The sequence below is a fragment of the Hylobates moloch genome, unplaced genomic scaffold (assembly GCF_009828535.3).
Source record: "Hylobates moloch isolate HMO894 unplaced genomic scaffold, HMol_V3 SCAFFOLD_4, whole genome shotgun sequence".
Classification (NCBI taxonomy): Eukaryota; Metazoa; Chordata; class Mammalia; order Primates; family Hylobatidae; genus Hylobates; species Hylobates moloch.
Window position 1 is genome coordinate 120,427,262 of NW_026652279.1, and position 15,549 is coordinate 120,442,810.

General features: G+C 35.5%; 1 long non-coding RNA gene across 1 annotated transcript in view; it reads left to right on the plus strand.

Annotated features, from left to right (window-relative positions):
* Nucleotides 1-15,549, plus strand: part of LOC131383400 (uncharacterized) — a 317,539-nt gene that overhangs the window by 268,361 nt on the left and 33,629 nt on the right. The window lies entirely within an intron of this gene.

Here is a 15,549-nt window from a genome sequence, read left to right on the forward strand (position 1 = left end):
TTATTTTTGATTCATTGATTTATTTTGGAGGCTGAAATAATGTGGGGATTTTGATATGGTTCTTCCACTACAGGGACCAGTTAACCAGAGATTTAACCTGAAATTTTGATTGCTGTTGTGTAGACCCCTCCAAATTTAACTAGGTAATAATTGATAATGAATACAACAGTGAAGCAGTTGAGTGTGGGGAGAATATGGGGGAAAAAATTATCCTAGATGTCATATGTATATATGAGATACATAGTTTGGCATCAAAAAATTTCTCTGGATTTAGAAGATTTATTTACCCTGGAGAATACATTTCTAGAGTAGGGAAAGTACTGAAGAAAAAATATATATTGCATAAGAAAAAGAAAGGTTCCCTTGTCCCCCTCGAGGGCAAGGTGTGTGATGGGGGTGTGGCTCACTGAAGTGCCCCTGCTGCTCAAACCTCTAGGGGAGCATATAGAAGGGCAGGTTCCGACTCCAAGGCAGTGTCTAGGGGTGAATGTTTACAGCTCCTGAAGCCCCAGTGGGCGTGTGTCACAGGGTGCCCTTTTAGTTTACCTGTCCCTAGGCAGCTTGTGCTAGTTCAATTAGACCCCTGCCTTATGGCAATCACAAAGGCCTTTCTATATCCAGGGATTCTTGCCTTGATATATCAGAAGTATCAGATGATCACGTGTGGGCTTGGAGAATGAATGCAAGGTTTTATTGAGTGGAAGTAGCTCTCAGCAGATGGGGGAGCCAGAAGAGAGATGGTTTTCCCCCGGAGTCAGGCCACTGGGAGTTCCAGCTTTACTCAGAGTTCCGACTTTTCTCCAAACCACGCCTTCCCCGCAAATCTGCATCATTCTGCTCCTTGATGGCATGCCAGCGTGCCAGTGTGCTCCCACGCCAGTGCATCCCTCTCAACGTCCAGCCCTGTGTGTTCCTCCACTGATGTGTTCCTTTCAACGTCCAGCCACCTCTGTGTCTGTCCGCTGGGGTCTCGGGTTTTTGTGGACACACGACGGCGTGGCAGGCCAGGGTGGTCTTGGGAAATGCAACATTTGGGCAGGAAAACAAAAATGCCTTTCTTCACCTAGGTCCATGAGCACCGGCCGAGGGGTGGAGCCCTAGCCAGGGACCACACCCTCCTCTACGCAGCACTTCCCTTGCCCTCTTCCATATTGTTGAAAGGGACCAGCCCTTCCCTTCCCAGCACTTCGGTATCACATAGAGGAAGTAACTTCCAAAAGTTCTAATGATGTTATTGTACTTTAATGTTCAGCATATAATATTATAATCCTCTATCTCTGTCCAAAATTTTCAATGCAGTCTCAGCTCCTTTTTGTTTGTCTAAAAAATGTAAACTCAATTTCTAATGATAACTGATGAAAAAACCTAATTTGCTTGTAAGGAACTATTTTTCCAGTCAAGTTTGCTGGCATTCACAGTTCTCAACATGTAACTACCCCATATTGACATTTGAAACCATTTTAAAGAAAAAGGGTATCATATTTGGATGTGAAGAGAATTGGGATAGGTGTGAAAAGGCTAAGACCTCAGAGCTTCTTTTCTTAAGAAAATTAGCATTATTGATATTCACTCTTTAAAGAAAGAATGGCAGAAGATGAGTCGTGAAATGCAATCTGTGCATCAGATACCACCAAGAGCTTTGCAGCCAGCTTAAGTAAACCAAATTTGAATAAGATCAGAAGTGCAAGCACGTACCTGTAATTCCAGCACTTTAGGAGGCCGAAGAGGGAGGATCACTTGAGCCCAGGAGTTAGAGGCTACAGTGAGCTATGATCTGCACCTGCACAACAGCCTGGGCAACAGAGTAAGACCCTGTTTCAAAAATAAAATAAAAAATCTGTTATCACATCTGAATTAGACTAGGCTCCTCAAATTTCAGCCAAAGTGAAAAATCCAGGAATAATATTACTAGTCAAGGATGTGGATATTTTTGCCCAGTAGGACTGATTAAATTTTTCCCTGAGGAAAGACTGAGGTTAAGAGAAGACTAACACTTTGAGGCAGGTAACATAAATAACAAATTTATTCAAGTAGCACTCTTTGTTAAGGACTGTGATCTGTTTGCACCAGTGCCCACGTGTGGATGCTGTCATGTGTGGGGCCCCAAAATCATGGCATCCGCAGGGGCAGAGGGCAGAGAGCCAGGGGAAGAGCAGCCGGCAGGAGAAAAGCCCATTGTTTCTCTCCATCCAGCTGCTACTCACTTTCTCAGCCTAAACACAAAACTCACGTAATGGCTGTTGAATTCCTTTTTGAATGACAATATAGATACTTCAATCTCAGCTAAATCTCATTTTATGCTCATTTCACTTTGCTGCAGCATTTTTTGTCTTCCATGCTGCATTTTTCTTGAACAATCACCAAACTGGCAGACTCTGACTAGCTTGTCAGAAAGGAAAAGGAATTTATGTTTCATAGGAAATTAATCCAATCAGTGGAACATTTATGAGAAACCAAGCCAGACTTGTTTACAAATGAACAATACCTGAAGGGAGAGATTTTAATCTCATTATAATATGACCTTCCAAAGATGAGGACACAACTGTTTAATTCTCCTTGTTAACTCATTGTGTTTAAAGTTTACTGTGTCTTATGGTTATCACGGAAAATAAGGAAACTAAAAATCACCTTATTCTAATAAAATAGGAAGTGGGAGGAGGTAAACCAATAATAACCTTTAATACTGTGATGAAAAAAGCCTTCCATAAAACAAGGATAAACAACGTTGCAGTCTAATTTACCTCTGCATAAAATGTAAACTAGAACTCAGTGTGCAATAAAATATTAGTATCTTTACCGCCAGCATAATCTTAACTAATCATTTCTTATGTTATTTCTGTAGTTACAGTAAGTCATCTGCATGAAATTTGACTGAGTAAGGTTAGCCCAGCAACTGAAAGTACTGGGGCTTTCCTCTTTTTCCATTTCATAAAATCTTTTTCCATTAATGTTCTCATACATTTCTAAGCTATCCCCAAACTGGATCAGCCTCTACTCTTTTCAGAATGTCACCAACCCAAAACAGTTTTCTTCTTAACAATCCCCTTCTTTGTAATACATAAACACATTCTTCAGGGGCACTGTAATTATCCAAAATGAGCTTTAGTACTGCAAATTACTTCAGCACCCCTATGATTTATCTGTAGTAAACATACTTTATAATATTTATATTCCCATTAAAACTGCCACTAATAATGAATCGACAGTACGTAAACATTTATATGATAGGGCACGGACAAATACCGGATGCCCCTGTAATAGTTACATTCCTTACTCTTCCTATCATGTTGGGAAAAACCAAGCCTTGGCATTTTGCCATGTTTATGAAAATACCTTTGAAAATGGCTCAGCACATTGCACTTCACATTTGCAACCATTTCCTTTAAAAAGATGGCATTCGTCCGTACTTATGAGGTCTGGGTTATTGCATTTCCATATTATGCATCATTACTCCGAGTAGGTGTCTTATCAGCAGCTCCAGTTGCTGTGGAGAAGATTGGAATTAAGCACTGGAAGCTTTTTATTTATTTTACATGCTTTATTCCTACAAGATTTTCTGCATATAAGCTCCTTTGTTCAGCTGAGAATTGGATACATTGCCAAGGCATTGTAAAATTTACATCTTGCTTTTTCTCCTGTATTCTTTCCAAAATTGGATTGAAAACAAAGTATAGTTTTTAATTAAAGCTCTGACCGACAACAGACATTTTTTCCCCCCCAAGCATTGGCATTCTTGATCAGTGGTGAGGTTTCATAAAAGCCTAATACAAGATGTTCACTGCTTAACCACAATCAGCCTTCGAGCAGTTTATATTTCAGTTAAAATCTGGGATATTCCTGACGATATTAATTTAAAGATAACTGTCACTAAAGTTGATCCAAATATAATCAACAAGACCATGGACAAATCTGAAACAAATTCACCTTTCCTTTTTAGCATCATGTAATCCAAAGTGATGTTCCTGCTGACTTCAACAGAGAAAAACTGAAAGAGAAGTCTGTTATTTTTTCAAGCAGTTTCAGAATAGACTTCTGATTACTATTTTATTACTTGGATCAATCTATCATGGCTTATTTTATCCTGAAGCAGAATCCAAAAGTCATCATTTTTTGGCCTTCAAAATGTCTTAATGACTTAAATATCCTCAGTAAGGCCAGTAGCAGCCAAATCATCTGAATACAGGTTTAGCAAGTCTGAAGATCATAGTAAACCTTGTTATGTGATTTAAGGCTAAGCTGGTCAAGAAATCAGTGGCTCTGTCTTCCCATTTGTAAAATGAAATTGGCAAACACTCTTCCTACCTGGAAAAAATTTGCCCTTCTTTACGGAAGTTTTGGGTCCTTTGCCTTCTGTAACACCATGAATTTCCTCTCTCTCCCTGGGCTATCTGCCTCCAGCACCCAACATTTAGATCTTTAAATTCTTCAGGACTCAGTCATAGCTCTTTATATTCTCTTGCCATACTTTCACCTGAGGTGGTCTCATCCATTTTTCAGAACTTCGAAAACACCTAAGCCAATGATACCTGAATTTTTATGTTCATGGCAGGGCTTCACTGAGATCCACACTTTTTTTTTTTTTTTTTTTGAGACGGAGTCTAGCTCTGTCCCCCAGGCTGGAGTGCAATGGCAGGATCTCGGCTCACTGCAAGCTCCACCTCCCGGGTTCCAGCTATTCTCCAGATTAATCTATGCAAGACTAGATTATTACATTTCTCCCTAAAGGTAAATAAGGTATTTTCTTCATGCCAGATGAAATTGCTGCTACAAAAGAAGGTTGAGATGAAAAAAGAAATGAAGAAAAAATAAAATGGTAAATTTGTAGGCAGCTCTAAATAAGTATTAACTGTATAAAACAATATGTTTAAGAATTTAAAAAGATAGTGAATTGGAATTTATGACAAAAATATCAGTTACCACATTAAATATAAATAAATTAATAATGGTAAAAGAATCACCAAGAAAGTTTAACAGTTTAAAATATACATCCACTCAATTACATGACCTCAAAATGCATAATTTTATAAAATAATAAAATTATAAGAAGAACCCAAATGCACAGTCAGTGGCAGTTTGCATATATAAATTCAAGAAGGATACAGAGAACAAAAGATTTAATAAATATTATAGCACCCAAATGCAAAAATAGAAAAATTGGACAATATCCTATGCCATAAAGCAAATACAAATAAATTAAAAAGGTATATGTTTTTAACAACTATTAATAATCAAAATATACCTAGAAAGTTACTATGTGTTTGTACATTATAAAAACACATATCGAAAGGAAATCATGAGAGAAAAAAGAAAGTATACTAAACTGAATGATAATGAAAATGCTACATATTAAAATTTGAAAAGTACAGCATGTAAAATGTATAGCCTTAGAAGCACACATTCAAAAGAAAAGATGGCTTAAAAGTAATGCTTTAAGCATCTGTCTTGAGAAATTACAAAAGAACAGCAAAAAAGACAGTAGAAAGAAGAAAGCATTAAAGAAAAAGAGCATTGATGAATGATGATGAAACTAATAATTAAATATAACAGAGAAGACAAAGCCAAAAATTGGGAGGCTAGTAACATATATATATATATATATATATGTTATATATATATATATATATATACACATATATATTTTTTTTCAAGAGAATAAGGAAGAAGAGAAAATTAACTTACATCAGGAATAAAACAGGAGATTCTATAGATATTACAAAGATAAATGTATATAATAACTTTATTTCAATAAATTGAGAACTTAAGAAGAAACTGTCCAGAAAATTTCTAGAAAACTACCACTTATAAATTTGACAAAAGATATAATAAAAAACTGAGATAAACATAAAGAAACTGAAACAGCAATATAAAACTTCCTCCAAAATAATGTTTAGGTTCAAACATCTTTACTAACAGGCACAATGAAAAATTAATATCAATCCTACACATTTCCAGAGAATGACAAAATAAGATAAACTCTAATACATGGTATCAGACTGGATTTTCTTGATACCAAAAACCAATAAAGAGAGTATGACAAGGGAAACATACAGTCCAATCTCATTATGAACATAGACCCCAAAATTCTTAAAAATGTAAACCTAACAGTTGGTAAAAAGACTTCATCATAAGCAAGTTGGTTTATACTAGAAATTCAGGTTAGCTTAACATTAGAAAGGCAATGCAATTGGTCATATTAAGAATAAAATAAAAAATAGATATCACCTTATTGATACATAAAAAGCATTTGATGAGTTTTAAAATCCATTCATGATAAAAGTTAAAAATAAAAACTCATGGCATACTAGAACTAGAATGGAGCTTCCTCAATCTGATAAAGGCTAATTACAAATTAAAAAAAATAATAATCCACTGCAAGCATCCTACCTAATGGTGAGATTTTCAAAGCTTTCCTTTGAAGTCAAGGATGTCAAATATCATCACTTCACTTCAATCTTCTACTGAAGGGCCTTGATAGCACTGAAAGGCAAGAAAGAGAAATGAAAGGTATAATGATTAGGAAAGGAAAATTAAGATTGTCGTTATTCTCAGTTAACATAATTTAATTTGTAGAAAATCTAACAGAATCTACAGATTAATTAGAAGTATTTTGTAGCAAGGTTGCAGAAAAAAATCAGTTATATTTATATGCCAGTATTAAACACTTAGAAAATAGATTTTTTAAAGTCACCATTTCATTGGGGAAACTTTAAGGACATCTGTCTAGGCAAAGAATTATTGAGTAATACCCCTGAAGCACAGGCAACCAAAGCAAAATTGTACAAATGGGATCACATCAAGTTAAAAAGCTTCCACACAGCAAAAGAAAAAATCAACAAAGTGAAGAGACAACCCAGGGGATTAATAACCACAATATAGAAGGAACTCAAACAATTCAATTGGAAAAAGAAAATATAATAATCCAATAAAAAGCGGACAAAAGATCTGAATAGAAATTTCTCAAAAGAAGACATACATATGGTAAACAAATATATGAAAAGGTGCTCAGTATCATTGACCATCAGAGAATTGCAAATCAAGGCTACAATGAGATATCAACTCATCTCATTTAACATGACTTTTAGGCAGTAACGAATGCTGACAAGGATATGGGGAAAAGGGAACCCTCGTACACTGTTGGGAATGTAAATTAGTACAGCCACTGTGGAGAAAAGTATGGAGGTTCCTCAGAAAACTAAAAATAGAACTACCAGGGCCGGGCATGGTGGTTCCCACCTGTAATCCCAGCACGTTGGGAGGCTGAGGCAGGAGGATTATTTGAGGTGAGGAGTTCGAGACCAGTTTGGCAAACATGGTAAAACCCTGTCTCTACTAAAGATTAAAAAAAAAAAAAATTAGCCAGGTATGGTGGTGCACACCTGTAATCCCAGCTACTCAGGAGGCTGAGGCACAAGAATTGCTTGAACCCAGGAGGCAGAGGTTGCAGTGAGCCAAGACTGCACCACTGCACTACAGCATGAGTGACAGAGCAAGACACTGCAAAAAAAAAAAAAAAACTACCATATGATCCAGCAATCCCAAACCTAGCTATATACTCAAAAGAAAGGAGATCAGTATATCAAAGAAATATGTGCACACCCAGGTTTATTGCAGCACTATTCACAATAGCCAAGATTTGGAAACAATTTCCAATTTCTGTAATAATGACCCAGTGAGAGCCAACACCTAAAATCAGTAATGAACTTATACGCAGAGTATATTAAAACTTCCATAATCAACAATAAAGAGCCTGAAAACCCAATAGAAGAATGAGCCAATGACTCCAACAGGCTCTTCAAAGAAAATAAAATGCAAATGGACAATAAACGTGAAAAAGTGCTCAAACTTATAAGTAGGAAAATGTAAAAAAAAAAAAACAGTGAGAAACTACTACATACTCACGAGATTTAGGGGGGAAAAGCAACAATAACATTGTCAAAGAAGTGAAGTGATGTGTTTCTCTTACATGCCATTGGGATCGTAGATTAGAACAATCACTTTCAGAAACACTTTTGGATTATCTGCAAAAGCTGGAAATTGACCCAGAAATTCAAATTCGAGGCTTATTCCCTAGAAAACTCAGACATGTGCACCTGGATACCTACAAAAGATTGCTTATAACAACATTGTTCCATTTGGCTTTATACTAAAAATAAATAAAATGGCCATCAATAATAAGATGAACAAATAATCTGATGTTTATTTATTAGATGGAATACCATACAGTAATGAAAATGCACAATCTATAGCTACACCAACAATGGAAATAATTCCTACAAGCATAATTCATTTGATAAAAACTCAAGAACAGGCTGAACTAAACCACATTATTTAAGATTGCATACTAGGCAGTAAAACTGTAAAGAAAAACAATGAAGGAATTACCATATAAATCTGGATAGTACTATTCCCAGGAAGGGGAGAAGGGGATTGTGATCAGGAGGGTGTTCAGTTGCTTCTGGAGTGAGGGGAATGTTATGTTTCTTGATCTGATTTCATGGTGTTCACTTTATAATGCTTCGTGAAATTGTAAAATTTATGCACTTTTGTGTAAGTCTAATAATTCACATTAACAATTAAAAGAAAGAAAAGAGTTATTCTCTCACTGCAGAAGGCCATACAGAACAATAAAAATCTTACTCTTTTATGAAATTGTTTTTTGTTGGAGGTTGGGAGGTTGTTATTAGCTATAATTTTTTGAACATGTGAGAGGGGAACTTAATGAGAAATGAAAATGAGGCATTTTTACTTTACTGATGGGCATTCTAAATGATAAAATATACTTTAAGAAATGTATTCATATTTTCAATTAATGCTGTAAAGAGATATTTCAAACTAGGTTAACAGTTGCCTTGAAGAAAGGCTTGTTTTAGTAAAGAAGAATAATAATGGTCAACTACGCTATCCATTTAAATAAAATAGTGGACACTTTGTCTCTGTTTTCTTCCATTCAGTTTCATAATTTCCTAATTAGTGTCATTTGAATTGGTGAAAGTGTATCATCTTGGCCCTCCCCATCCCTCCACCCCACTTCTCATGTGCACTCTCTCTCAATATTCTTTTGTATTTTGTTTGACTGTTTTATTGAAAAGCCATAAACAAGCAGTATTAGTTTGCTAGGGCCACCATAACAAAATACCACAGACTGGGTGGCTCAAACAACAGAACTTTATTTTCTCATTCTTTTAGAGGCTGGAAGTCCAAGAACAAAGTGTCAGCAGGTTAGACTTCTCCTGAGACCTCTCTTTTTGGCTTGCAGATGGGCTACCCTCTTGCCATGTCCTCACACCACATTATTTCTATGTGCATTCCTCCCTGCTATCTCCTTCATTTCTTATGATGATGTCAGTCACACTGGATTAGAGCCCCATCCTTATGAATTCACTTAAGCTTAATTACCTCTTTAAAAGCCCCATCTACAAATATAATCACATTATGGTTGAGGACTCTCACATGCAATTTGATGGCACACAATTCAATCCATAACACAAGCTCTTTCATTTTAATAATATTATACCTAACCACTCTTCAGAGTATCCAGTGTGGTACAATAAATGTGAAATTTGGCAACTCTACACTGTTGCTCAGAAAATGACAAATCATAAGACCTATCATCTAATCCTCTCTCCTTTTAATGGCAAAATACAGATAGTACATTTAAATAAATTGAGTATATAAAATGGGACATGAAGCTTTTTAGAAGTTCCAGTTGAAGATTGTAGATACATTTCAAAAGGACCTGGAGAGGAAATGGGCAATAAATTATGAGCTGCAGCTCTTCCTAAAGTCATCAGAAAGGCCTTTCCTTCTTCCTTTAAAAATATCTCCTGGTAAGTCAACCTGTTCTTCCTTTCTGATACCTACTTCAGATAGTGGATGTAGCCCTTAAAAAGAGAATCTCATTTTCACACAAAGGGAGGAGAACACAAATTTAAAATACAAGAAGGATACTAGGTCCCCACTCATAGCCCACACCATAGCCCACACTATCTTTATCTCATGCTTCCAGGCTCTTCCCGCTCACTTCAGCCTCCACAATGCCAAGTTATTGTCCAAAAAATAAATCTAATCATGTCATCCCCTGTTTAACTATTTGAATGTTTCATTGTTTCCAATAGACTCAAGTCTATATTTGATAGCTCAGGATATAAAGCCCTTTATAAGCATACTCCGGCTTACTTTGGCAAATGTATTTCTTGCTACTTCACTCCATGTGTACTCTGATCCAACTGCATAAAACTCCTCAGCAGCCTCCAGGTTCATCCACTACCTTGCCTAGAATTCTCTTTCACTGCATCTGTGCCCAGGACACTTCTCAGCTTTAGGACACAGCTCAGAGGTTACCATATGTGGTGCCTCCTTACTGTCTTACTGTCCAAGCAAGCTTAGTCTTGCTTCACGCTACCACAGAACATTTTCTTACCTCAATTATAGTGCTCATGATGTTACACTGTAATTGTTTATTTATAGCCAAGCCCTGCACTCTAGGCACAGGCAACTTGAACACTGTGTCTTGTATATATTTGCAGTCTCAGTTCTTGGCATATGGTAAGAAATAAAACCATGATAACTCCCACTAAATATGGTTTTAATGTAAAAATCAATGCATTCTTTTATTGCATCAACAAATATGCATATAGATATCAAGGGTCCCCTACAAAAAATACTCACTGAGGCTGTGGAGATACAGCTGTGACTGTCAGATGTATACATGAATCTTACATTCTAAAAGAGAAAGATATTAAACAACTTACTATATGATTGATTATTTCACTGAGAACAAGTTCTACGGAGGAGAAAAAAAAGATGTGATGTTACTGAACTATATCATAGGTAGCATGATTTCATCTAGGGAAGAAATGGCTAAGTGAGGTTTTCTTATGAGTTACCACTAATAAAAGAGAGAGACAGACAGACAGAGAGAGGTGAACCAGGCCATTATACCCAAAATGCAGTTAAATGTAAATGATATAAATTATTATTACACAGTGTATTTTAGTGTATTTGTTTTTAATAACTTTCTCTTAATTATGGCATATAATCATGATTTTATTTTACATTTACTGCAATGATATTAGATTTTTTTCTAGTATATTAATTTTAGCAAAAATGATTGATTTAAAGAAATTTAGCAAATTAAAGGAAGATAATAGTATCAGTATATAGAGACATGGCAAAAATTTATATATAAATAACTAGTGCTAAATTCCACACAATGCAGAGGAAAAGGAAAAGAATTTCAGGTAAATGGGAAAAAATGAGTGAATGCCTTACAGAAAGAGCCTGGCATGTAGAGAAAATGAGAGAAGTCCAGCATGAATGAAGCTCTGAGGGAGAAATGGCACGTGTTGGAAGATGAGGCAGGGGACATCAGTGGGGAGAATGAAAGTGATAAGAGAAGAATATTTTGAGAAAGTCATATGAAGGAGGTAGATGAACAAACAACAGAAGACTGAGGAAGAATTAATGGAGAAACAGCTTAGCGTTGCATCATGCCGACCAAGGGAAAACATGTTTCAAGAAGGGAATAATCAACTGTGTGCAACAGTGCTGACAAGATGACAACCCAAAAGCATCAACTGCTTTTGACAACATGTGGGTCATGCATGTCCTGAGCCAGATAAATGATCCTGCCTAAAGTCTCTGATGTATCCTTCTCTGGATTTTGGATAAATGAAAATAAAGAGGGTCTTAGGCAGAAGATAGGCCTTGATCTGTCTCCTGTGTTATGGCCCAATTTTTCAGAGAAATGTATTTTTCAAATTCATTTCTCTGGACATGTATTACATAAAAAGATCATAATTTCTTATTCACCAATTATTGATGATTTTCTTTGATGACAAATTAAAATTCCTTTACTAGAAGTTTGATCCTGGGTAAGTCATTTATCTGTCTGAAATTCCAGTTTCCCTTTCTGCCACATGCAGAAAATTATACTACAGGGCACAGTTTTTATGTTTAAGGATAATGTACAACCAGCCCCTTGCATAAAGCAGGTACTGCCAAGTAGCTTGGATTCTCATTCAGCTACAGTAGGACTTTCTTCTCTTACCATTGTGTTTCACTCCCCTTCTTCAAACCACAAGGAGAAAATGAGTCTAAGGTTTTATTCTTGAACATCACATGCTTACCCATGAGGTTACACAACCATTCCCATAGAGGATCAGCGTTTGATGACAATGCGTTTTTCTGGGTGTCATTGCGTTCCAAAAGTAATCAGTACTCAATAAAATACCTTTAAAAATATGTAGACAAGTAGCTGACTTCCCCACATAGGCAGTTCCCTTAAAACAAACAGTAACTCCATGAAACTCATGCAATTCTATTTCCTGAGATTAACATTCAAGAGATGTTAGGCATGCCATAAACATTGTTCAGAATATTACAGTTATTTTAACTTACTCTTTTTAAGAGTAAATCACATTTACAGAAGCACACTTAAAAAGGGCTGAAGACAATGCCATGTGCAATAAATAGAATTGTTGTTTTTGTTTCTACTCTTGTCAGTGAACACTTATTAAACACCCACTAGGTACTGGAGCTCATGGAAATGAATGTGAGTTAACACATTTCTTCTCCAAAAAGACATTTTTCAGTGACTGTATTTTTTTCTAGTATTTGGGGTAGACAAAACTGACTACATCACATTAGAAGTCAATCTGTTATCAAATTTAAGTTGTTGCAACAGCAAACATTTTTAGATTACATGAGCATGCACACACACACACACAGGCACACACAGTAAAAGCATCTGAAATAGGCTATATTCTATTATTGTAAATGTACTCCCTGACTGAGACCTGGTATGCCAGCCTGAAGCCAATTATTATAGCCTAGCTATTAACTCCTAAAAATAGGGAGCTATAATGGAAACACTTGGAGACTAAAGAGTGAGCAAAACTACTATCCCAGCAATGGTGCAGCAATGAGACACATTTGTATAGTTTGCCATGCCATGGCAGGGGTTAGGTGTCAGCCATCCCTGCCTTGTCACACCAACCTGTACTTTCGATTCTTTTTTTTTTTTTTTTTTGTCCTTTTACTGTATACTTAAAAAAAATTTTTTTTTAATAGTCTCTTTCTTAGTTTCTTTCTCTTCTCTCCTCTCTGACAAATTCTTAGGTCAGATTTGTCTATTAAGACTGTACCCCTTGTCCCCACCCAAGAAGAGGGTGGGAGCATTTGTTGAAGCAGAAGTCATGAGTAAAAATTGCTAAAGTGATCGGAAACAAAAATGCCAGAACTGTGACCCTTGGCAATTTTGTGGCACCCTTGTTGAGTGACTATATATGTGAGTGCACATTTTCTAATGCAACCCACTAGATCCTGACCATTTTCTAGAGTGTAAGACTATTTTCTTTGAGCTTATGCTAGGGCAATAATATATTGTCATCTAAATTTATGTTGTGAGACAGCTATTTACTATCTTATAATTAGGTGGGCCAGTAGAATGTGTTTGTATATCTATTTGACATACCTGAGACTTGAAACAAATCATTTGTATAGTGACATATTGTTAAGAGAAACTTGAAAAAATTAAAATATCCTATTTAGCTTACAGATTTCAAACTATAGACACAAATAGATATCTACAAAGTTTATCTGAAATCACAAAGAAAATATAAAGAATTGAATGATGCCACATGTACCTCAATCTTAAATTGAGGTATAATTTTCATACAATAAAATGCACACAGATATCATATGTGACAATTTGATGCGTTTTGAGCAGTGGATACACTCACTTGTGTAACTCACAAATCTATGATAATAAGGAACATTTCTATCATCCCAGAAACTCCTATCCACTCATTCTGTTCCCCTACCAACCCTCTTTCCACAAGAAGCAACCACTGTTCTGATTTCTCATACCATAGATCAGTTTTGTCTTCTCTAAAATTACACTAAAACGTGGAAATAAACACTTTTGTGATTGACTTCTGTCATTCAGCATAATGGTTTTCAAAGTAATTCATGTGTTTACATGTACAGTAGTTCTTTTATTTCACTGCTGAGTAATATTTCATTGCCTATATTGAAATTGATTAGGCATTCACTCATCAATGAACATTTGAATTGTTTCCAATTTCAGGTTATTATAAATGAAACTTATATGAACATTATTGAACAAGTATTTTTTTCAATGTGTGTTTTTATTTTTGTTGGATAAATACCTAGGAGTAGAACTGCTGAATCATAGGGTAGGTAATTGTAACTTTCAAAGATACTGCCAAATGGATTTCCAAATTAGATATATCAGTTTTACACCTCCTCCAACATATGAGGTTTCTGGTTGCTATAAATACATGTCAATATCTAAATATCATTTTTTTCAGCATTTTAAAATTTATCTCAGTATGTACTAATATCTCACTGTGGTTTCAATTTTCATAAGCCTAATGACTAGTGATGTTGAACATGTTTTTATGTGACATTTATCTCCCTTTTTAAGTACCTGTTCAAAACTTCTGTCCATTTATTAAAAATTGTGTTTTTGGGGTTTTTTTAATTGATTTATGAAAGTTCTTTACATAGTTTGGCATAAGTGTATAATCAGATATATATGCACAAATACTTTCTTCCACTTAGGTTTTTGATGAGGAGAAATTTTTAATATTTATGAGGAATAAATTATCAATTTTTCATTTCAGTTATTGCATTTTTCAGTTCTAGAATTTCCATTTCTTAAAGTTTTTATTTCTCTACTGGGATTTTCCATCTGTCTATTTATCATGTTCATCCTTTCCTTTAAATTCCTAAACATAATTTAAATTGCTATTTTAAATTCTTTGCTAATTCCAACATATCTTTTGTCTCCGTATGTGTCTATATTATGTTTTATTTCCCCCTGGTTATGGGTTACCCAATTTCTTGTTTTTATGCCACTTAGTAATATTTTATTTTATGCTAAACATTACAGGCACTATGTTGTTGAGAGTCAGAATTGTTTTTAAATCTTTATTTAAAGCGAATTGAGTGTTATTCTGGCAGGAAATTAATTTAATAGTGTTTCAACTTGATTGCTAAAATAGGTCCATATTATTTCTTATTGTAAGTCTAAGGTAGCCCTATTCCCAATATCTAAACGTTTAGGAACCAAACTAAATGTCTATTGTGTTTAGCAAAACTTCAACTTGTCATGACCCCATCTCTTTAGAAATGTGCATCCTCTAGAATCCATATTTATTTTCACAGTTCCCCAGCCTCACTGCCTCTTTCCCTGTACACTTACAGCTTAATATTTAGCAAAAAACTTAAAAACAATTTCTAGGAAAATTGCATTTTTACGTAGTTCCTTTCTCTGTGGTCCTTGGCCTTAAAAATTCCAATCCACCCAACAGCCCTGTATTGCAATCTCCACCTCCTAAATTCAGCAAGACTATCAAGCTCTGTTGGGCTCCACCTTCCTGCTTTGCAATCTGGAAACTGCCTCCAGGTAGAGAAAGTCATGGTGATCACGGAGCTTACTTTGTGTGTTTCCTTTCTAAGACCACAGCCCTGTGTTGCTTCTTGTCGAATGTGTCAACAGTTGTCTCATACATTGTGCCCAAT